Here is a 26,440-nt window from a genome sequence, read left to right on the forward strand (position 1 = left end):
TAAGGGGTATGAACTCACCTGTAGTAAGTGGATCGGAAGGAAGTGTCGGATAAGTGCTTGGTGTCAAGTGAAGACTTAGACACGCACAAAGATCCTAATAACATATAAGAATATATGTATATACATAATTAGTCTTTAAACAACTAATAAACAAATTTAAGACACTCTAGGACATGCTAAACACTTTATACAAGTGTTATACGTCTCAAGGGTTGCATCTAAGTGTTGTAGGGAAAGGCTAGTGTGTTTGGGGTTCAAGGGTAAACTCCCTTGGAGTTTACAGTTTTGATGGTCATGACACCAAGAGTTTACGGCCGTAAACTCTAGAGTTTACGGTCATAAACTGTAGTCCTAATGACTAGGTGTTGTTTGGTGGTTTAACAAGCCTCTTGGAGCAATTCTACTAAGTGGTTTGGCCTTTGGAATGGACTAGGGCGTCAAAACACCTCATTTGAGGAGTTTACGGTCTCATGGCGTTTTCCTTCGGGTTCATAAACCGTAAACCCATATGGAAGAGTGTAGAGCCATGTTTTCAAGTCCCTAACACAATTAGGTAAGTGTATGTGCTAGTTTCTAAGCCTAAGGAAGGAAATTAACCCATTTAGACATACTTTTGGGTGTTCACGGTTTTGGGAGATCCCCAAACCGTAAACACCTGTATTTGTGGGCATTTGATGTTTTTCAAGGCTTAAACACAACAAAGGAAGGTTTAAACATGTCAAGGATGGTTTAAACATCAAACTAGGTCTTAGATAAGGACTTAGGCACACTTTGGTGCATTTTATGGTGTTTACGGCCCAAGAACATTCTTGGACCGTGAACACCTTCAATCTTGTGTTCTTGACATATTTTCTTGATGTTTAAAGGTAGTACTAGCTTAAAATCACTCAAGGATAGAAGCACTTACTATTGGAAGGCTTGATTTGTGCTAAAAGGCCAAGAACACTTAGTGTGTGTTCTTGGTGTTCTTGGTGTTTTGGAAAATCTAAACAAAACACATAAATGAATGCATGAATAGATGCACAAACACTAGATTAAGTGTTTTACTAACTTGAAATGGTTAGAACACTTACAACTTTGAAGATTTGGAATTAAATCTTGGATGATACTTGAGAGGATATTTTGGAGTTTACTCTTTTGACTTTTGGGGAGTAAACACAAATGACTAACTTTTTGGGGAGTAAACTCATACATAGGCATGAGTTTACGGTTTTGGTGATTTCTAAACCCAAAACATAAAAGTTTGGTCGGGTGTTTCTAATACGCGAAGTCTTTGCGGTTTTCAAAAATCAAAACCCGGGACGACACTTTCTTTCACCCGTTCGTTTAAAAATAATATTAAAATATTCAAACGAACTTTATATTTCTTAAAAATAAGAAATAATGACATTGACTTATGATACGAAGGGGTTGACTTTTAGGGTTTGACCAAATGGAAATTTCGGGTTGTCACATCATCCCCATGTTAAAGGGAATTTCGTCCCGAAATTAGAATTTAGATAAGGAAGTAGGTATGAATGATCGATTCGAGAGGAGGAAACTTTCTAATCGATTGGTTCTAGCACTCCTAAGTGAAATCGGGTCTTCGGTTGGTATCCCAACGAACCTTCACTAACGGGCGACTGTGTTGCTTCGTGCGCTTGACCTCTCAGTCGAGGGTCACTGCGGTTCAAATACAAAGGCGAGGATCTCTACGAGTGGACTTACAAGAGTCCTAACGGAAAGGTATGGTTTCACGATCGAGATGCGAAGAGTCAAATGTATGTTGCTGAGTTCACGGAGTAGGTCTAGTTTGTGCAAGGTACAGGACCGATTCTGGTAAGAATCCCGGAGGTCCTATCTATCTTGGATTTTGCTTTCCACGCGATACGAAGCGTATTAAGCCATTCCCAGAGTGAGTTTTTCCTAAAGAACTTGGTCTCTCACTTGGAGCTTCCAAGGGTTCTTTCTCTTGCTAAACTTCCCAGTCAAGGGCCACCCTTTGCTGGGTCAAAGTCGAAAGGGCTCCTGTAATTTGCGAGGAGTTCTGAATGAACTATGACAGTAGGTCTGTAAGACCTAGAATGTGGCGAATTTCTGTCGGCGTCTCTGGTGTCGACAAATTCTCAACAGTTTTGACAAATTGAAAGAGTACTCAAAATTTTCCACATCACTAATAGTGTGTCGTAGGAAATCTAACCTTTAAATTTCAAAACTCGTGTTTAGAGAACTTTGCTTAAGTTCCTCCGACGGTAATGTTTCCATGGGTTCCTTCTTACTACGAGGGTAGATAAGTAAGTCATTACATGGAGAATGACGAACTTATCCAAGTAAGAAAGACGGACTCTATTCATTAAACTCATGAATACTATGGGCGTATTGGTCCTATCCGAAGGGTATCACTACGGATTCAAAGTGTCCGCATCAAGTTCGGAAGATAGTCTTCCGGACATCCTTCCCTAACACTCGAACTGGTGATATTCGGATCTTAGACCCAATTCTGAAAGTAATTCTTTCCTTGCGTTCGCTCAACCATTTTATCTATGCGAGGCAGAGATAATGATTTATAACGAAAATTCTTGACGGAGTCCTCGATATCCGAGGTACATACGATGCAATCCGCCAATCTCTAGAAGAATAAGACCGGGGTTCTCCAGGGTGAGAAGCCTAGTCTTCTAATTCTATTTCTTCGTAGTTCGTTAAGTCGTCTGTACTGTTCTTGTATCTCCGTAGGTGTTTAGACTGTAGGGCGATCGGTTTACAGGAGTCGTACTGGGTTCTAATTTTGTTCACATGACGATGTGATTACTCGTAGACCTAGGCAGTTCTCCGTCCTAAAGTTCATATTAGAATTCATACATGGTTTCACAATCACAATCTCGTGTATACGAGTCGTGTATAATTAAGACTGAAAAGGTAGTCGAATAACTAATTCTTCTTTAAGCTCATATCCCATTGGGGAAAAAGAAGTTAAAGCGGAATCATCAATTCTAAACCTGTAGAACCTCGATTATATATCACTCTTATGTATACACTCCTCAGTGGTAGATCAATCGCATGAATCCTTGGATTAAACTTGACGTATTGCACGAGTGGTACTTCGGGGATTTCTTCGGAAAGAAAATAACTAAGAGGTACTCCTGGCACGAGTACTTCGGTGTTCTGATATGACGGCTTTGCTGGAAGGGCGATTTCGAAGAAAGAGATGTACGTATGAAGCTGTTTTTGTGAGGATCAAATTGAATCTAGCTGTATGATAATGTCGGAATCATACAAAAACTTAAAGACATTAGATTGAACATAAGACGTGTACAGACAAAACACAATCGTGCAACCATGAAAAGAGTTATAGGACTTTAGATTTACCACAAGACTATTGCTGCAAATAAGATATACTACAAAAGACAAGTATACGCAGCACGGGAATCCCTATATAGATAGGATCTCGCAAAAGGTAAGACTCCAGTTGCACTAGTTTTGGGATGGTTTATAAGTCTGTTACAATGAAGCGCCTAAATTACATTAACGTGGGTTCCGGAGTAGGTTCTCCTGCAGCTGTGATCCTGAGAATTTTCCCATCTGCTCCCGAGTTCTTCGCTATCGGGCAATCCTTCTTGGGGTGTCCAATTTCACCGCATTGGTGACATATTTGGACAACACCAAAATTGGTGGTGGAAGTGAGGTGTTTAGCCAGTGTTATGTGGACACGAGTGCCTTCCTCATTACTACACCTTGGAAATTGCTTCCTAAAGCGTTCGGCTTTATAACTACTCTCGTGTGTAGGGTTAGTCCCGATGAAAGGGACTTGAGTGATGGGTCGCGCCGATGCTACACAGTTACGAGCATGGTGCCCTATGTTTCGGCAATTGCAACATTGCATCTCATGGCAAGCCCCATGATGATGGAAACTACACTTATCACACTTCAGGAGTTTTCCGTCGTATAGCCTGCTCGATACGGGAATGGCAGGAGTTTCCACTTGCTGTTGTTGCCTAGCCAGCCTTTGGGATTTCTTGCGTTCTTTCTAGGCTTGACGCTTTCGTTTCTTGTTCTCTACTTTTCGGCTTTGCGAGCCTGTGACTGTTACTGTTTGGCGACTTCCTGGATGGATACCACGATTGGAAACTTCATTCCCATCAGCAGCATTGATTGTGCTGATAGCGCTACGGTGCGCAAGGACCGCGGTTACGATAGCCACCACGGCAGCTGTAACTGCTGTTTGGAAGGTAGCGGCATCCATAGGAAAAGCGGAGGTTTCGCTGTTCGGCTAATTGCTTCCGGATGACGACATGATTCTGTAACACGAAAGATAAGGATTTTGTGAGCGATTCTGGTTGACCCTTGATGTAATTACATTGTTCATGTAAAGAGTACAACTATGTTCTCGAAAGTTTGACCTACATCCCTATTATGCAGTCCTAGCATGGATTGGAAGTATGTTAACGGAGGTTTGACCTACATCCCTATGATGCAGTCCTAGTACGGAATGGAAGTGAGTTTGTAGAATGGTCTCAAGACGTTTGTCGTTCAAGCCGAGGTATCGTGAGTTGGTGAATAACAAGATCCCACCACTAAAAGAGACTTGGAAATGTCTCCAGAGTTTAATTAATATAGTCCAATGATTTGACTAAAGCATGTTTCAGATAGACTCCAATGAAAGTATGATAAGAGTACTTGAATGAAGAATGACACAGAAGTTAGCCGGCTATCAATATCTTTGATATTCACGACGTAAAGATTCGGGAAAAATGACCTTGTAAAGGTCTTACATCATATCCAGAGAAGATAGTTCTTGACAGCATAAAGATCTAACCAAAAGTACTTACAGTACAAGATAGTTTCATAGAAAATGCCACATCGGGCATAGACAGAAAAACGATTCCTTTTAATAAAGAAAATAAAGTAAAGCGTATACTACTGGTGACGGTCATCCCTCTGGCGAACTCTTAGTTCAGCCAATTGACATTCCACGTCAAGTAGGTGTCTTTCGTACACCCTCTGGCATACTCGGAGCTCTATGACTTCGGCTTGTGATTCAGCCAGTGCTTGCAGCAGGGTTTCATGATTTCTCTCAGATCTCTCGCGAGCATCTTCTAGATGAATGGTGCGGAGGGTATGCATTCTAGCATCGGCAACAACTTCGGTAATCTGATGTAGGGCTGTCCTGCCTTGAATCTCATTTCGGGCCACCCTGCGGACCAAGATTGGCAAGGTTTTGTCTGCTGAGCCCCCATTGCTTAGGTCATAAAAGCTTCGGTCACCATTAAATGGCATGGGCTGATCTTATCCTTGGCTCCATGTTTCCAAGCATTCCACCCACTCAGGCGTCGGGCCATGAAAAGTCGGACGAGGGTTAGGAATTTGAAAGGAAGCTGCTTGGGGTAGGTTCTCAACCTCAGGTTCGGAGTTAGCCTGTGTGAAAGGTTTTCATCATGGTGATAATTCACAGGGATAGGATTATCATTATCTGGATCTTCTTCAAACCATCCAGCAATGACCACATTCGGAAGGTACAGGTTGTGGTGGAGATGGAGTCCAGCCATGTTATCTTCGCGAGAATTGGGGTAAGAGAATAATTATTAGACGAACTATCTAGATAATTGTTTAGAAAATCTTCATTAGTTACATCGCTATTTGTGAAGTGCATACCAGTTATGTGTAATCTAAACATGATAGACCTTCGAATAAGTGACTTTAACTCCATATTCACACAGAATAGGGGTGAAGTAAAATTTTCACAGATTCTAAGTATATAACATCCTAATTACATATAGCCTTAGTGTATCCACTTAGCAACTATCAACTTCGTAATGAAGATCCCGTTTTAGTTCTCAAGTATAAAGTACTTATAGTAACACCAAATATTCCTATAGTATTTTAAGTTTAATGTTATGTTCTACTGTTCTCATTGTGGTAGGTTTGGTAAGATTTTAGCATTGTTGCAACCACACAACTACACTTAGGCACATGCTAGTCAACCCTCGGATAATATAGGTGATCAGGCTATATCTTCCCAGCTTTGACCGTATGTCTCTAAGCCCACTTGTGTTGCCCAACAATTGTAATTCTTTTGTATTGTCCTAGTGACACTGATTTTAGTATGAATGCAGGCACGTATACTTTCTTAAATATTTTATTATTTAAAGTATAAACTCTTGGTCAGAGTATTTTTAATCCCTTATGTATTTATAGTTAGTATATCTTTTATGGGTTGATATACTTAATTCACTATAAACAATGTTCTGATACCAATCTATCACACCCCAAAACCAAGAACGGCAGAAACGTTCTGGGGCGGAGGACATCATGTACAGTATCACAACAATGTAAAGTAGTAAACAAGCAACAACATCATCCATTGCATTAATAAAATAATTATTATACAAGTCTGTTATGTCAAATTATAATAGACACTAAAGCATAAATCAAAATGAAAGATGAGTCTTGAACGAGCTTCATCTTCTCTAAACCTTGCATCTGTACCTGTTTATAGATGACCTAAGGATACAAGTAATTTTGAAAGCGAGTATCAGCTTTGAAGCTGGTGAGATCATAAGTATTTTAGTGTCTTAATTTGTATGTAAGAATTTGTATGTATTGAAAATGTATGTAAGTCGTTAGTATTGAAAATGTATGTAAATCGTAAGTATGGAAAATGTATGTAAATCATAAGTATTGAAAATGTATGTAAATCGTAAGTATTGAAAATGTATGTAAATCGTAAGTATTGAAAATGTATGTAAAAAAACTATAAACTTTTGAAAAACCCTAGGAATCCCTATGATTCCTACTATAATAACAGGGAGTCTTCTACCAAGCCTTAACTGATTTATATGTAGTCTTCTACCAAGACCTAACTGCTCTGAATGTAGTCTTCTACCAAGACCTAACTGCTCTGAATGTACGTTTCTTATAAAAGTGTGTAATTTTCCAAGTGTAACTATCATTAACAAAATATAGTTTTTACATTTAATGCTTAAGTGAAAAGATCACTAAATATATGTAAAGGGAAAATTAATGTAGTACTGTAGTGTAGTGCTGTAAGAACTACTGCTGTACTAACTACCTTAAACCGGATTTATATTAAGGCATCATGTGATTAATTGCACCATGTTATTGACTGGTAACAACGACATAAGTATGGTCGTAAAAAGGAATGATGTTTGGCACCCACAGACCTGCAGGTTCGGCTGTAGCTAGCAGCAAGGTGTAGCATAGTCAATCCAGTATAGATCTATACGCAAACTCACGTTCTCCCTCCAAGAGAATTTTGGCTACAACTCGGGCCATGAAATTTAAGGCATGCTCCGATACAGTGGATCACGATTATGTCAACATAGTAATGTATATGTAATGTACGGAAAAGTTCTATGTGTGCTAGCTGTAATGTGTGTTCTCCCTCTATCTAGCAAGTATAGTAATGTACTGTAATATTCTACTTGTAGTGTACGTGCTCTCTGTCTAGCAAGTATAGTAATGTACTGTAATGTTCTAGCTGTAGTGTACGTGCTCTCTATCTAGCAAGTATAGTAATGTACTATAATGTTCTAGCTGTAGTGTACGTGCTCTCTGTCTAGCAAGTATAGTAATGTACTGTAATGTTCTAGCAAGTATTGACTCATTAATGAACTGACTCATTGTATGGTATCGCGTTCTAGTATTGTTCTAGTATCTTCCTAAACTACCCGTATGGTAGTTTACTAGTAATCTAACTGGTATGTATGGACATGGATGTATACCCTTGCTACCCAAGGGCATGGGATGAACTAGAAGGAACTTTATGACTATATATGTACATATCATATATAACTAATATTTAAACGACCTTCGGACGAGGACCCGATATCCCACCAGACCACATCTCAAGCGCGAAAAGGAAATAGGGTGGATAGCATTCCTAAGTCTTTTAAACATTTCTTATATAACTATACATATAGAGGCATGCAATTTATAATATAAAAACATAAATAAGTTTTGTAAAACCTTTGAACATAATTATTATCTTAAGAAAAGATCGACTTGATGTCAATCTATAAAACGGTTTTGAAGGCATGGGTTTGATAAAATGGTTTAGTATAAAGAAACATTTGTTTGAAACACAAATGTAAATAAGTTTGAAAAGTAATATACAGAGTAAAATGTACAGAGAAATAAGGAGTTTTAAACACATAAAGTGTTTATGAAAGACATTTGAAGGAAATTGTTTAGTAAAACGGCTAATGAGTAGCCAATCATTTGAATGCTGCTTATTAATCACATGTGATTGATATAATAATTAGCATAATTCTACTTGTATCCCCCTTGCATAAAACATTTAAAAACAGTTTAAAACATTGATTAAGGGGTATGAACTCACCTGTAGTAAGTGGATCGGAAGGAAGTGTCAGATAAGTGCTTGGTGTCAAGTGAAGACTTAGACACGCACAAAGATCCATATAACATATAAGGTTATATGTATATACACAATTAGTCTTTAAACAACTAATAAACAAAGTTAAGACACTCTAGGACATGCTAAACACTTTATACAAGTGTTATACGTCTTAAGGGTTGCATCTAAGTGTTGTAGGGAAAAGCTAGTGTGTTTGGGGTTCAAGGGTAAACTCCCTTGGAGTTTACGGTTTTGATGGTCATGACACCAAGAGTTTACGGCAGTAAACTCTAGAGTTTACGTCCTAATGACTAGGTGTTGTTTGGTGGTTTAACAAGCCTCTTGGAGCAATTCTACTAAGTGGTTTGGCCTTTGGAATGGACTAGGGCGTCAAAACACCTCATTTGAGGAGTTTACGGCCTCATGGCGTTTTCCCTTGGGTTCATAAACCGTAAACCCATATGGAAGAGTGTAGAGCCATGTTTTCAAGTCCCTAACACAATTAGGTAAGTGTATGTGCTAGTTTCTAAGCCGAAGGAAGGAAATTAACCCATTTAGACATACTTTTGGGTGTTCACGGTTTTGGGAGATCCCCAAACCGTAAACACCTGTATTTGTGGGCATTTGATGTTTTTCAAGGCTTAAACACAACAAAGGAAGGTTTAAACATGTCAAGGATGGTTTAAACATCAAACTAGGTCTTAGATAAGGACTTAGGCACACTTTGGTGCATTTTATGGTGTTTACGGCCCAAGAACATTCTTGGACCGTGAACACCTTCAATCTTGTGTTCTTGACATATTTTCTTGATGTTTAAAGGTAGTACTAGCTTAAAATCACTCAAGGATAGAAGCACTTACTATTGGAAGGCTTGATTTGTGCTAAAAGGCCAAGAACACTTAGTGTGTGTTCTTGGTGTTCTTGGTGTTTTGGAAAATCTAAACAAAACACATAAATGAATGGATGAATAGATGCACAAACACTAGATTAAGTGTTTTACTAACTTGAAATGGTTAGAACACTTACAACTTTGAAGATTTGGAATTAAATCTTGGATGATACTTGAGAGGATATTTTGGAGTTTACTCTTTTGACTTTTGGGGAGTAAACACAAATGACTAACTTTTTGGGGAGTAAACTCATACATAGGCATGAGTTTACGGTTTTGGTGATTTCTAAACCCAAAACATAAAAGTTTGTTCGGGTGTTTCTAATACGCGAAGTGTTTGCGGTTTTCAAAAATCAAAACCCGAGACGACACTTTCTTTCACCCGTTCGTTTAAAAATAATATTAAAATAATCAAACGAACTTTATATTTCTTAAAAATAAGAAATAATGACATTGACTTATGATACGAAGGGGTTGACTTTTAGGGTTTGACCGAATGGAAATTTCGGGTTGTCACAAGCCTCCTTCTCTTCTCTTCTTCATCCTCTTGCTCTTGGTGTTTGTGAACCATTAGAGGAGTGACATTTGTGACTCTAAGCTTTCTTAAGTCATTACAAGGAGGATTTGAGATTTTTATTGCTACATAACAATCATGGTATGATCGAAACCCTTATTTATATGTTACATTGATCATCATATGCTAGATCTACGGTTTGAAGTCTTGGATGAATTGCATGTACAATAAAGAAAACTAGATCCAAGCATTAGGGTTTGTATGAGCACATAGGATGTTCTTATAGCCAAAACCCATTAGTGGTATCATAGCCTGGTTGGTTTCTATTGTATTGATTCCTTGTTAACTTGTTTATGCTTGAAAAATTCGATTTTGGTGAGTCTGCCTGATTAACTCGGCAAGTCCCATTGTGGACTCGGCGAGTAGGCCCTACTCGGCGAGTCCATAGGGGTACTCGGCGAGTTCGAGCGTCAGAAAGAGGGGATTTCAGGATTTCTTGTTGTTTTTCTCATGGATACTTGCCTTATCTGTTTTAGGTCATTAAAATCCGATTTTATACATATTTATGAGTATATCCTTGATTAAACAAAAGATAATTACCAATTGATTAGATAATAACTTCCTTATCTGATTATAGTTGATTATTTGTAGTAATTGGGTAACTTATTTTGCAAGAAATTGAAATTAGGTCAAATATAGATAATGATAAAATTAATTGTTTAATTTATATTATTTGTTATTTGATCATTGTGTTATAAAAAGTTTTAATTTTCCCCTTTAGGTTTTATAGTTTAATTTTAACTCAAAAGTTTTTGTTTTCAAATTTAAATAGTTGAAACCCTAATGTTTTGAAAAGGTTTCAAAACTTGCCCTCAAATTTTGGAATTTAAATTTTTATTAAACGTTTAATTTTGATGTATATTTAAATTCTAAACCCTAATGTGACAACCCAAGTTAGTTCCGTTACATTTCCCCGTTACCATTAACGGAATATCCCCTTTTGTAAAAAGTTCCGTTAATTAGAGGCCGCCAATTAAATAAATATTTCAATATTTATATATTTATGTCTTTAAGTCGTGATAAGAGAAATAAAAACTCGTATTACACATTTCCATTTAATTGGAAAAGTTAGTTTTTATTATTACGACCACTAAATCGAGTGCGACCAAAAGCCCCGTTTAATGACAGTATCGGGTAGAATATCACTGAGCTCCAACTTCCACCCATATATAAGGGGGAGTAAACCCCATTTGGACCTTTTTCACCCTCTCTCTCTATATACTCTCTCTCTCTAGGCTCGTTTTCGACCCGAATCCGCAACCAAACGCTTCCAAATCGTAAGTCCGCTTACCCTAGCTTGTTCTAAACATTATTGGTTGTGTTTGTAACCCAAAAATCGGACTTAGAAGCTATTGAAAAGGAGTTTACGGCCCAAGATCCTCCTTAGGCCGTAAACCCCTTAAATGAGGCCAAAAAGACCCTAACTTGTCCCATTGAGCCTAGGAACCAATTAAGGGATTTATCTAGGAGTGTTTCAACATGAAAACACAATGATTTAGGGCCTAGAAGAGAGTTTATGGCCCAAGCACATGCTTAGGCCATAAACACCTCATAACCTTGCAAAAATGCCCCAAACACACTCCTAAAACACCCTTGGACTTAATACATAAATTAGGGACTTACCATTTCGGGTTTTGATCATTCAAACACAATGAAATAAAGGGGTAAAAGGAGTTTATGGCCCAGGCATGTATCAAGGCCGTAAACACCCTCAAACATGCCAAAATGAGAGTATTAATCCCTCCAAATGGCCTCATAACTCATCATAAATTGCTAGAAGTGATATAGGGGCTTGAAACTTCAACAAACTCAAGGAATGAGAGTTCACGGCCGTGAACTCCCTTAGGGATGGTTCATGGGCCGTAAACTCCCTAATGAAGCCCTTAGAAGCCTTAAACTCATTCATGCCTTTTGGATTTGGACCTAGAATAATTCCACAAGCAAGTTAAGGTCTTAAAACACCCTAGAAACCACTCACCATGAGTTTACGGCCATAAACTCATGGGAGTTGTCCCAGGGCCGTAAACTCTAAGTATAGAGTTTACTCTTGGAGAGTAAACTCCATTCCTAAGCCATTTGAGACGTTAGTTGTTACCCGGGACACCCCAAACGCTTAACCAAAGTGTTTTCCGCTCTTTAGGGTGCGTATACTTGTTTAATTAGTATTAAATGTACTAATTATATGTGAACATATGTTATCGTATGTTAAATAGGTCATTAAGAGTGTCCAATTCCTTACTTGACACCGAGCACCCAACCGGCACCTTCGTCGGATCCACTTACACCAGGTGAGTTCATACCCCTGAATAAACCTTTTAAATGTTTTTACATGTTTTATAGGGGGGAATACAAGTTAAACATGCTAGTTATCATATCAATCACATGTGATTGATAACCCGCATGCACAAGATTTTATCACACTGTACACTGTTTTACCGAGTAGGATACTATAATGGTTTTCAAAAAGGTTTTCATTTGTTTCAAAACACTTACTTAAAACTGGTTTATAAAGGTTCCAAAGATTTCTAAAGGTTTTCACACTTATTTTATCAAAGAATACCAAATGTGATTTTTCCCTGAGTATAAAGGTTTTTCCAAGGTTTTCATCAAAGTCCCCTTCTCACGACGTATACTTTTACTTGTTAGTTACTGCTGCTTCGCTTTCATTCATTTTAAACTCCTACTTGATAACGCATTCATTTCGTGATACGCTTATTCCTGTTATTGCCTCTATTTCGCTTATACTGGTAGTCGCTTATACTTGTTAGACGCTTTTTACTTCACCAGTTGTCGTTTCCACTTCACGATACACTTATACTTGGTACACTTATACTTCACGATTCGGTTATTCCACACTGTATGATTTCACACCACAATTCGGTTATTCCACATTGTACGATTTCACAGCACGATTCGCTTATTCCACACTGTATGATTTCACACCACGATTCGGTTATTCCACACTGTACGATTTCACACCACGATGATACATTTCCACTTGATACACACTCAGTCGTAGTTAGATGTATGTCTGTGCTTGTATAGGTGCATATAAGCAATGATTGAAGGACTTAGGAAGACTTGTCCGCCCTATTTCCTTTTCTTCGTTGAGATGTGATCTGGTGGGATCGGATGGCCGTCCGAAGGTCGTTTGATTCATTAGTTATATGTTATGTATATGAGCATAGACATATAGGTTTACTCTACTCAGTCCAGTTATTAGTTTCTACCTCTAGTTCAGCACTTGCATATGAAACCCACTACCCACTAATTGGGATGCATCTTCAGGACACAGCCTTCTCCGTCGTCTAGTTGGTAACCAGAGTCTCCTATAGGGAGAGCGAACATTGTGTGTATAGATCTATACGGGATTGAAACCCCCGCACCCTGACTGCTAGCTACAGTCCACGGCCTACCAAGCCAAGGGGTGACAAATGTCATATTTTATAGACGCTTGTAGGGCGTCTGGTACTCTAGTCTCGGTTAGTATGGTTACGAGTATCTCAGGTTGCCTTATAATTCATGGCCTTAAGGTAACGGTATTTCACCGGCAATTTACATTGTATGCTGGTAACTCATTTTCAGAGTCACACTGTTTTGACCTTGCAAGATGTATCTTTCATTTGATACTGTCTGCGGTCTGTATTCTCTGTTTTGACCTTGCAAGATGTATCTTTCATTTGATACTGTCTGCGGTCTATATTCACTGTTTTAGACCTTACCAGTTGTACCTTTCATTTGGTACCTTCTAGGGTCTGTGTCTCCATTTGTTAGACGGAACCAGGCGTGTCGTTCGTTCGATACTCTCCTGGAGTCTATGATTCCTTTGCCTTAGTCAGCAGTCCTCACTGCTGAGGCATATGTTATTTCCCTGATTTCTCTTGCTTTCTTTAATAATCAAATTCAGTATTTTGCTAATGATAGTGATTAAGGGAAAACTACTTTTTACCACATAACTCCGTCCAGTCTTGGTAGAAGGCCGCTTTATTTAAAGAAAATATAGGATTTTCTGGAAAGAACTCTAATACACTGTAAACTCTTAAACTACTACATTATAAAGTTATTCGAATAAAATGTCACTAAATACTTATGAACTCACCAGCATTTGTAAAAATGTTGATACTCGCTTTTCAAATAACTTGTATTCTTAGGTCAACATTAGACAGGCACATCCTCGGAGCTATTGATGAAGATGGCTTAGTACCATGATGTATTTATTATATTTGCTTGTATTACTTTGATACCCTGTAATGTAAACCATGTAAAATTATTACTATTAATGCAATGTTTTGTTGTACTTTGATTACTATAATACATGTGTTGTGATACTTGACATGACGTCATCCACCCCAGAACGTTTCCGCCGTTCCGGTTTTGGGGTGTGACACCTAATGTTTTGAAATGTTTCAAAACTTGCCCTCAAGGTTTGGAATTTAAAAGCTGATTAAAAGTTTAATTTAGGAATGTTAAATTCTAAAACCCTAGTGATGTTTTGAAAAGTTCATATCACACCCTTATGGTTTTATTAATTAATTAAGGTGTATAATTAAAAGAGGTTTAATAAATCCATAAAGTTTTGGTTTACAGTTTAATTGAATTAAAAGTATAATTGTCAAACTTGACCACCTAGTATTTTAAAAGTGTAAAATACACCAGTAGGCCTCATTCACGAAGTTGTTCTATAAGGGGTGTTTAAGGAAATTGCCTATAAAATGGCGATTGAATGGGTATCCACTCTTACCCACCGCACTCTTGACTAGTGGAGGGTCGTTAGCCGAACGGGTAGGATGGGACAGAAACCTTCCATTATAAGTATAATCAAGTACAAAAGTAACTAAATGTTTTACAAATTCCCAATCTTAGTTACTTTAGGCAAAAGTGAATTGATGCAATTTCATGAAATTACACTTTGTACCCTTGCAATGACGCTAGTGGAGCGTGTGTGGTTTACCAGCACACTAAATGGTTCTAAGCAAAGGTAGCAAAGGGTGACTCAATGTTTGTCATAGTTCGGTGGAGCGTGTGTGGTTTACCGGCACATCGAATAGGTGACTGTAACATGTGGGGGCACCATGTAAATTTGCATGGTTATTCACACCCGCTTTGTGATCCTCGGCATCCCAGTCACAAACTAGAGGGGCATATCAAGATTTAAACATGCCATTGAAATGTTCAATGAATCTCAAAGGATCTAGGAGTTTTCATAGATTTAAAACTTATATTTCTTTTTCGTTTTTCATGGTGGAAAATTAGTGAATTGTCATTCACTTACCTTCAAATGTTATGCAATTTGGGTTACGGCATCCCTCTCCCGAGTTGTGGAATATTGTGTTGGGTCCTAGCCTTAGTATCTCATTTGGGTGATTTATTAAGGACTCAATCTATCAACTAACTTGAATTTATTTTTCTCCTATTTTGTAGATGTCAAAGTACGACAACTATGGTCTTCCCAAATCCCATGGAACAAGCATTCCACATAAAGATGATATTCCACGATTCGATCGAGGAACAAGATATCACGTTTCACTTCCTCCACCTCCTCCAATTATTCTCCCTAACCCACAAGATCGAAGAATTGAAAGGTTCAATGTCACTAAAGCCCTATTGGAAATGAAACATGAAGATGGTAAACCCGTGTGTGCCCACGTTCTAGGAATGAAATCACACATCGATAGGTTGATAATGTTAGGTGCGTCATTCCCTGATAAGTTGGCTGTGAACTGGGTTTTGCAGTCACTTCCAGAATCATATAATGAGTTCAAAAGAAAGTATTATATGATGGATCATGACGAAAACCTCATTGACCTAACTTACATGCTCATTGCTGCTGAATCAGAAATGATTTGGCAAAGCAATGGAGCATATTTGTTGGGATAAAACACTCTGACCAAGTATTATACTTTAAAATATAACCATATTTTACCAAAGTATAAGAACATCCAAAACCTAAACACTCGAACACAAGTATCACAAGAAGAACGATAATAAAAGTCTTCGGATGTTGAGCATTACCATCAAACCTGGGCAGTTATGTAATCGTAAGCTAGAATAAATGTAACCTGATCAACTACATTTATTCGATATGCGATGAACATGTGCTTGGGAGTAATAGTGGTGTACAACAGGTCTGGAACTTACCAACTAGGAATGATAGAGCCAAACATAAAGTTAAAATACTATAGGAGTATTTTGGAACACTAAAAGATTCACACTAATCCCAGAATTTTATCTAGAAGATAAGAACACAAACAAGAAATTAAAATACCATAGGGGTATTTTAGGATCCATAACTAACCTTGTGTGAAGAACTAAAAAGATCCTTATTGATATACCTACAAGTACAGAGAGTATATTCCCAAGGTTATATATAATAAGGATCCCATAGGCTAAGATGTGTGGTTTCGCCCTATTTCCTTTTCCTCGTTGGGATGTGGATCTAGAGTAGTATCACATATTTGAAGGCCTATCGGATCTAAGTTATATATGATTTGTATACCCTGTGTAATTGTAGCAGGACTCGATACAGATCACTCAATGAAATGTTAATAATCTCTTAGGATTCTTTAGACATTTCCATTCTCGCACGAACCCTGTAGACAACCCTACCCGCTTCAGTGCTTGACAAAAGAGTTGATGCAGACCCAGAAGAGGTTCATTGAGAAGATTTCCTGTTCGGAAATAAATGAACTGGGTTGAGACTATTGAATTCACCAAGTACCTATATCTTTTAGGGACATCGGTGAGAAATTCGTCTAAACTTCCGAGATTCCCAGTCACCCATCATGAGGTGATGACCCCTATAGTCAGAATTCGGAAGCAAGGCGGAGTAGAGATTCAATATGTCCATACGAGAAGAGAACCCTAGGTAACTATCCGGAGGAAACCAACGCCGATACCAGTCAAAGATACGAGGCAGACAGAGGGAGCCGGTACATGGAACCTGAGAAGTGTCTTACCCTCGTGTTCGTCACGCTAATACACCCTTAAAACAATACAATTTAGTGAGTTAGTGGTTACACTACTCACGCTATGTGTTAGGTAAAATCGTCGTTTCCCATTGCCAGTTACGCGATTAGAGCGGATCCCCGCACCTCCATTGAGAATATTTAGCCATAAGCCTCCATAAGCCTCTTTTTCCGCAGTTTCGTTCTGAACTGTTCTCAAATATCTCTAGGCCGGAGAGTGAAACCTTTCCCAGTATAAAAGGTAACTTAGTAGGAACGACTCGCATCTTATGGCCTTTTCTGATATTCATACTCCTACCTTGTACACCAGGACTACATCATAGGGATGTAGGTCGGCACTCAGACAACCAGTACCCGAGGCACGGGAAAAATTTATGCCTAATGCAGTCAGGACAGATATGTCCAGGGTTATTCATCGTCTCTCATCACCTTGTATTTCTTTCCGTGTAGGAAAACCATGCCACCAAAGAAGCGTAACCAGTCCACAAGCAAGAAACCTACTCTTTTATTCGATGAAGCTACGTTCCAAGCTGCGGTCTCAGCAGCCGTAGCAGCTGTCATGGCTCAACTGAATGCTAACAACGCCAATGTTAGTATGAGCTCTATCGGAAATTCCGATCCTAGTAGTGGACAGCAGCAACCAACCTCTGCATACCCAGCCACCCGAGAACCTTAACCGAATCCACTGAAGAGAAAGATCAAGATCGAGGAGGGAAGTACCTCGGCACAAGGACCTTCCGAAGGGCAACGAGCTGAGATGGTCAAATTCCCTACCAACCCTTCCATCCCTACACCTAGGAAACCATACTTAGGAAACCTTCCCCATTGCAGCAAATGCAGCTACCATCATCATGGTGTCTGCCGGGAGCTCTATTGTGCTAGGTGCCACATGTTGGGGCATACTGCTCGCGTCTATAGAACCCCGGTTGAGTTCATTACATCAACCACCAATGTGGCGACCCGTACAGTTTGCCACCTATGTGGTGAAATGGGACACTTCAAGAAGGACTGCCCAACCGAAAGGAAAGACAAGGACACAGGAGGAGTCTAACTCTACTGCTTAGGGAGAAGCGTCGAGGAACTCGTTAGGTTTTGGTACGTCTCTCGATCTCGGATGACTAAACTAAAAACAATAAAAGACTAATTCAAATGTAAATTTTTCCCAGTAAGGCAAAAGTCGCAGCACTGTTATAAAAGTTAAAAGTTCATCAGGTAAAACTATAATGGCTAAACATATATGTTACGGCCATGTATAGTTAAGATGGATAGACCTAGAGTGAGTGAATGCCGCCTCATTTCCTGTTCCTCGTTTGGTTGTGGATTTAGGGCGGAGTCGCTCAGTCAACAGTCCTCCCCACCTTAAATATACATGACTACTATATGTTAGGCTATTATAGAAATGCCTTGTGAGAATCCATTCATGAAAAGGTACTCTATTCGGAAACACTTAGGACTCTCTATAGTTCCGCGTCAACTCTATCGGTCCAAGTACCCGCGGTAGTGATACACAGGACGAAACCCGAGACGCCTAGAACTTGTGTGCCTGTTCGGCGCATGACTCTATCGATCTTCATTATATATCACGTCGGAGTGTGCCAACTTCGACGACTCTATTGATCGTGGTTTGACTTCGTGCAACCATGTGTACATTCTTAGTGCTATGTAAAAAGAACTTTCTCCATAGCCATGTCGGCAAATAAAGGTTCTTCCGAACCTAAAAATAATACAAATAATCAAACCTAATACGATCCATCAGCCGTCCCTTTTACCTTAAACCTTCCGAAGTACCCAAGAGAAGGGTACCGCGCGCTATTGACCGACCCCTCATAGTCATATGGAAACCGAAGTGAAAGACACTACAAGATACCCCAGAAGACAATAACCATCCGAAGCATATTTCGTAGAATCCCCAGATAGATCCTTCGCACCTCGCACGTCAGGTTCGTAAACCTAGAGATTAGAACTCATAAGGAAGAACCACTATAACCAGGTATATGCATAAAGGTAGTATATAATTGAGATCAAAAAGATTTAAGGTGTGTGTTTCCTCCCTACTCCCTGTTCCTCGTTGGGTTGTGGGTCTGGGGTGGAGCCGCACAACTGAACATCCTGCCGACCTCAATTATATACGGCCTGCATACACCAAGTATTAGTAGTTAAGCCAAATATGAGCTCTACCACGAACCTCATAGTAAAGCCCTTCATCCTATTCCATAAAATAGGAGCTAGAGTCAAGAGAACCACTGCGGGTTGAGCAACTATAATGACCACGAATCCGAAATTTGTTGCCATCCCGGTTAAGCCCACATAGTAGCTAACACCCTCAGTTAGTAAAGAGATTAAGTTCCGAGTAATGGAACCCTATACTCACTAGATTTGACCTAGACCGCGAAAACTCAGAACCTTCGGAACAGTAGTTGCAGTAAGATGCCCGCACTACTCAGGCACTTCGTCCACCTGTTACCAACGAGTAGTGCCTAGGACCTCCACCCTCTCACATGGAGGAAATCGTCGTTGCCCTGTGGACGATAGACTTCATTCTCCGAAGTGAACGCTAGAATACCGAGAACCACAGGATAACCTCGCAACCAAGAATACTTGATCAAAGTGCGAAAGTAGTTTCCTTAAGCCTCATGACCTAGATCCCGAAGGGATTATAGACTTGACACCAGCCTTGGTGTTAGTCGAGGGGTTATGCAGGAGCATGCGCTTTCCGCACTAGAATAAACCAAATTCATACGAGATTCATCAGACTATCAGGTGTTCCACGAATACTATCTCACGCAGAAATACTAGAACCACCTCCCGAGATAGACCAACACTCGTCTGGTGAAACCCTATCTTCTTGACCCTGAGGGCTTCCGTATCTCAATATTCGTTAGTGCAGGTTCATTTTGCACGAGCTTGAGGTAGACACTCTACAGCAAAAAGATACCATAGATACACAACCCATCCGATGATCTAGAAAGCCTCTAAAAGCCAATTGACAGGAAAACGTGAAACCAAGGACAACTTGAGCTTCCTAAGAACCAACCTGAAGGACTACACTCCCAGTAAGAGAAAGAACTTAGGAACTTCGGAATGGCGATCACGCCAGTAATGATCTTGCCATAGAAGTACACTATGTTCTAAGTGCTGAAAAGCTCTACCATTCCGAGAGCTTAGGACCATCTGAGAATCCTCATGGATACTTGGTCCAACCCTTTTCAGGCCGCTACTACCTTCGGATATTCCACAAGTTTCACACCAGATCAATCCACTCCTTAGACATGATCAGTGTTGCCCGACATCACTCTTCGTATCCCACTCATCTTGATAAGGAACTATTGAGAACCCTAACCTCGTAGATACACCAGTCGGAACCCACTAGCTACACGAGACGGAATCCGCATCCCGTACGTGAAGGTCCGTTGGAATGACAAACACAGACCAGAGTTCACTTCGGAATGCGAGGACAACCAGAATAGGAAGTACCCTCTTACCTCTACTCGGTCATTCATACCTAATTCCTTTCCTAGACCTGAATTTCAGGACGAAATTCCCTCTAACGGGGGGATGATGTGACAACCCAAGTTAGTTCTCTTACATTTCCTCGTTAGCGTTAACGGAATATCCCCTTTTGTAAAAAGTTCCGTTAATTAAAGGCCGCCAATTAAATAAATATTTCACTATTTATATCTTTATGTCGTTAAGTCGTGATAAGAGAAATAAAAACTCGTATTACACATTTCCATTTAATTGGAAAAGTTAGTTTTTATTATTACGACCACTAAATCGGGTGCGGCCAAAAGCCCCGTTTAACGACAATATCGGGTAGAATATCACTAAGCTCCAACTTACACCCATATATAAGGGGGAGTAAACCCCATTTGGACCTTTTTCACCCTCTCTCTCTCTCTCTATACTCTCTCTCTAGGCTCGTTTTCGACCCGAATCCGCAACCAAACGCTTCCAAATCGTAAGTCCGCTTACCATAGCTTGTTCTAAACATTATTAGTTGTGTTTGTAACCCCAAGATCGGACTTAGAAGCTATTGAAAAGGAGTTTATGGCCCAAGATCCTCATTAGGCCGTAAACCCCTTAAATGAGGCCAAAAATACCCAAACTTGTCCCATTGAGCCTAGGAACCAATTAAGGGATTTATCTAGGAGTGTTTGAACATGAAAACACAATGATTTAGGGCCTAGAAGGGATTTTATGGCCCAAGTACATGCTTAGGTCGTAAACACCTCATAACCTTGCAAAAATGCCCCAAACACACTCCTAAAACACCCTTGGACTTAATACATAAATTAGGGACTTACCATTTCGGGTTTAGATCATTCAAACACAATGAAATGAAGGGGTAAAAGGAGTTTACGGCCCAGGCATGTACCAAGGCCGTAAATACCCTCAAACATGCCAAAATGAGAGTATTAATCCCTCCAAATGGCCTCATAACTCATCATGAATTGCTAGAAGTGATATAGGGGCTTGAAACTTCAATAAACTCAAGGAATGAGAGTTCACGGCCGTGAACTCCCTTAGGGATGGTTCATGGGCCGTAAACTCCCTAATGAAGCCCTTAGAAGCCTTAAACTCATTCATGCCTTTTGGATTTGGACCTAGAATAATTCCACAAGCAAGTTAAGGCCTTAAAACACCCTAGAAACCACTCACCATGAGTTTACGGCCGTAAACTCATGGGAGTTGTCCCAGGGCCGTAAACTCTAAGTATAGAGTTTACTCTTGGAGAGTAAACTCCATTCCTAAGCCATTTGAGCCGTTAGTTGTTACCCGGGACACCCCAAACGCTTAACCAAAGTGTTTTCCGCTCTTTAGGGTGCGTATACTTGTTTAATTAGTATTAAATGTACTAACTATATGTGAACATATGTTATCGTATGTTAAATAGGTCATTAAGAGTGTCCAAGTCCTTACTTGACACCAAGCACCCAACCGGCACCTTCGTCGGATCCACTTACACCAGGTGAGTTCATACCCCTGAATAAACCTTTTAAATGTTTTTACATGTTTTATAGGGGGAATACAAGTTAAACATGCCAGTTATCATATCAATCACATGTGATTGATAACCCGCATGCACAAGATTTTATCACACCATACACTGTTTTACCGAGTAGGATACTATAATGGTTTTCAAAAAGGTTTTCATTTGTTTCAAAACACTTACTTAAAACTGGTTTATAAAGGTTCCAAAGATTTCTAAAGGTTTTCACACTTATTTTATCAAAGAATACCAAATGTGATTTTTCCCTGAGTATAAAGGTTTTTCCAAGGTTTTCATCAAAGTCCCCTTCTCACGACGTATACTTTTACTTGTTAGTTACTGCTGCTTCGCTTTCATTCATTTTAAACTCCTACTTGATAACGCATTCATTTCGTGATACGCTTATTCCTGTTATTGCCTTTACTTCACCAGTTGTCGTTTCCACTTCGTGATACACTTATACTTGGTACACTTATACTTCACGATTCGGTTATTCCACACTGTATGATTTCACACCACGATTCGGTTATTCCACACTGTACGATTTCACACCACGATTTGGTTATTCCACACTGTATGATTTCACACCACGATTCGGTTATTCCACACTGTACGATTTCACACCACGATGATACGTTTCCACTTGATACACACTCAGTCGTAGTTAGATGTATGTATGTGCTTGTATAGGTGCATATCAGCAATGATAGAAGGACTTAGGAAAACTTGTCCGCCCTATTTCATTTTCTTCGTTGAGATGTGGTCTGGTGGGATCGGATGGCCGTCCGAAGGTCGTTTGATTCATTAGTTATATGTTATGTATATGAGCAGAGACATATAGGTTTACTCTAGTCAGTCCAGTTATGAGTTTCTACCTCTAGTTCAGCACTTACATATGAAACCCACTACCCACTAATTGGGATGCATCTTTGGGACACGGCCTTCTCCGTCGTCTAGTTGGTAACCAGAGTCTCTTGTAGGGAGAGCGGACATTGTGTGTATAGATCTATACGGGATTGACACCCCCGCACCCTGACTGCTAGCTACAGTCCACGGCCTACCAAGCCAAGGGGTGACAAATGTCATATTTTATAGACGCTTGTAGGGCGTCTGGTACTCTAGTGTCGGTTAGTATGGTTACGAGTATCTCAGGCTGCCTTATAATTCATGGCCTTAAGGTAACGGTATTTCACCGGCAATTTACACTGTATGCTGGTAACTCATTTTCAGAGTCACACTGTTTTGACCTTGCAAGATGTATCTTTCATTTGATACTGTCTGCGGTCTGTATTCTCTGTTTTGACCTTGCAAGATGTATCTTTCATTTGATACTGTCTGCGGTCTATATTCACTGTTTTAGACCTTACCAGTTGTACCTTTCATTTGGTACCTTCTGGGGTCTGTGTCTCCATTTGTTAGACGGAACCAGGCGTGTCGTTCGTTCGATACTCTCCTGGAGTCTATGATTCCTTTGCCTTAGTCAGCAGTCCTCACTGCTGAGGCATATGTTATTTCCCTGATTTCTCTTGCTTTCTTTAATAATCAAATTCAGTATTTTGATAATGATAGCGATTAAGGGAAAACTACTTTTTACCACATAACTCCGTCCAGTCTTGGTAGAAGGCTGCTTTATTTAAAGAAAATATAGGATTTTCTGGAAAGAACTCTAATACACTGTAAACTCTTAAACTACTACATTATAAAGTTATTCGAATAAAATGTCACTAAATACTTATGAACTCACCAGCATTTGTAAAAATGTTGATACTCGCTTTTCAAATAACTTGTATTCTCAGGTCAGCATTAGACAGGTACATCCTCGGAGCTATTGATGAAGATGGCTTAGTACCATGCTGTATTTCTTATATATTGCTTGTATTACTTTGATACCCTGTAATGTAAACCATGTAAAATTATTACTATTAATGCAATGTTTTGTTGTACTTTGATTACTATAATACATGTGTTGTGATACTTGACATGACGTCATCCACCCCAGAACGTTTCCGCCGTTCCGGTTTTGGGGTGTGACACCTAGTGTTTTGAAATGTTTCAAAACTTGCCCTCAAGTTTTGGAATTTAAAAGCTGATTAAAAGTTTAATTTAGGAATGTTAAATTATAAAACCCTAGTGATGTTTTGAAAAGTTCATATCACACCCTTATGGTTTTATTAATTAATTAAGGTGTATAATTAAAAGAGGTTTAATAAATCCATAAAGTTTTGGTTTACAGTTTAATTGAATTAAAAGTATAATTGTCAAACATGACCACCTAGTATTTTAAAAGTGTAAAATACACCCTATACTATATATAACATTAAAAGTCTAACATTATATATATGTATGAGTAAAAGTCAGTCTTACTGTTAGTAGGCCTCATTCACGAAGCTGGTCTATAAGGGGTGTTTAAGGAAATTGCCTATAAAATGGCGATTGAATGGGTATCCACTCTTACCCACCGCACTCTTAACTAGTGGAGGGTCGTTAGCCGAACGGGTAGGATGGGACAGAAACCTTCCATTATAAGTATAATCAAGTACAAAAGTAACTAAATGTTTTACAAATTCCCAATCTTAGTTACTTTAGGCAAAAGTGAATTGATGCAATTCCATGAAATTACACTTTGTACCCTTGCAAAGACGCTAGTGGAGCGTGTGTGGTTTACCGGCACACTAAATGGTTCTAAGCAAAGGTAGCAAAGGGTGACTCAATGTTTGTCATAGTTCGGTGGAGCGTGTGTGGTTTACCGGCACATCGAATAGGTGATTGTAACATGTGGGGGCACCATGTAAATTTGCATGGTTATTCACACCCGCTTTGTGATCCTCGGCATCCCAGTCACAAACTAGAGGGGCATATCAAGATTTAAACATGCCATTGAAATGTTCAATGAATCTCAAAGGATCTAGGAGTTTTCATAGATTTAAAACTTATATTTCTTTTTCGTTTTTCATGGTGGAAAATTAGTGAATCGTCATTCACTTACCTTCAAATGTTATGCAATTTGGGTTACGGCATCCCTCTCCCGAGTTGTGGAATATTGTGTTGTGTCCTAGCCTTAGTATCTCATTTGGGTGATTTATTAAGGACTCAATCTATCAACTAACTTGAATTTATTTTTCTCCCGTTTTGTAGATGTCAAAGTATGACAACTATGGTCTTCCCAAATCCCATGGAACAAGCATTCCACATAAAGATGATATTCCACGATTCGATCGAGGAACAAGATATCATGCTTCACTTCCTCCACCTCCTCCAATTATTCTCCCTAACCCATAAGATCGAAGAATTGAAAGGTTCAATGTCACTAAAGCCCTATTGGAAATGAAACATGAAGATGGTAAACCCGTGTGTGCCCACGTTCTAGGAATGAAATCACACATCAATAGGTTGATAATGTTAGGTGCGTCATTCCCTGATAAGTTGGCTGTGAACTGGGTTCTGCAGTCACTTCCAGAATCATATAATGAGTTCAAAAGAAAGTATTATATGATGGATCATGACGAAAACCTCATTGACCTAACTTACATGCTCATTGCTGCTGAATCAGAAATGATTTGGCAAAGCAATGAAGCATATTTGTTGGGAAAGTCAACCAACCATACTTCTGAGGATGTTCTAGGAGAATCGACCTGCGTTTGTTGCCAAGAGAAAGGGCGTTGGATACAAGTCTGCCCTAAGAGCCTGAAGAGTCCAGAAGATGGGAGAGTCAAAGAGTATGGATGTGCTTCAGGTAAAATCCACTATCTAACTCCATTAAGTTCCTACTCGTTGATTCTTAATACATAATGTGATGAGATTACATTTGAATGTTTTTGCAGGATCAGTGAAAAGAGAAGAAGCTTGATGGAAAAGCAAGATGAGTCTAATCACAATGAAATGGATCTCGATCGCATGGACTTGAAGATTAGATTTTGAGCTTAGAAAGTTATGATAGAATTGTTAGGAATATTTGACTACATGGTTTTTTAGTTGATTTTGCATTGTAAGGACAAATGTTTTCCGTTGCTTTTATGAATAAAATAAATTTTTGATTTGACTTATTTATTTATTTATTTATTTATTTCCTTGCAATGAAATCGTTATGAAAAATTGATGTTTGCATATTTCTACAACGAATGGATAAGATTCTTAATTATGTTAATAGTGGAAATGTCAAGAATTTACCAAATAGGGAAAGTTTTTCATCGCCCAAGTTTCTGTTGGACAGAAACTTGGAATCATGCAACTTGGTTGCACGATGAATGAGAAATTTCATATTTGAAAATTAGACTAATTCGTTGACAAAGTGTCAAGTGAAGGACTAGGAGATCGAATACACAAAGTTGTGTGTTGATCAAGTCCACCACAAGAGTAACAAAGACATTCGTCATGGTTTACTAAAGGTTTAGTAAATATGATTATACTTATAAGATTAAGTGTAATTCTGAATTGATTCAAAGAGTTTAAATCAATAGCAGAACGAATAAGAAGAATCAAGTATGTAGAAAGATAAAAGTTTCTCTATTCTAAGAAGAAGGGAGAGTACCTTTTATGTTTTATGATATGTCTTAATGATTAAGAACCATATCTCAATTGATCCTCTAAGAAAATATTAGTACAATTGTATGTCTGAGAAGAGGAATTAAGAATTGAAGAAATGGTTAAATCAAGAAGTCAATCATGCTTCGTT

Source organism: Lactuca serriola, chromosome 3, assembly GCF_051521515.1.
Source record: "Lactuca serriola cultivar US96UC23 chromosome 3, Lser_US96UC23_V15, whole genome shotgun sequence".
Classification (NCBI taxonomy): domain Eukaryota; kingdom Viridiplantae; phylum Streptophyta; class Magnoliopsida; order Asterales; family Asteraceae; genus Lactuca; species Lactuca serriola.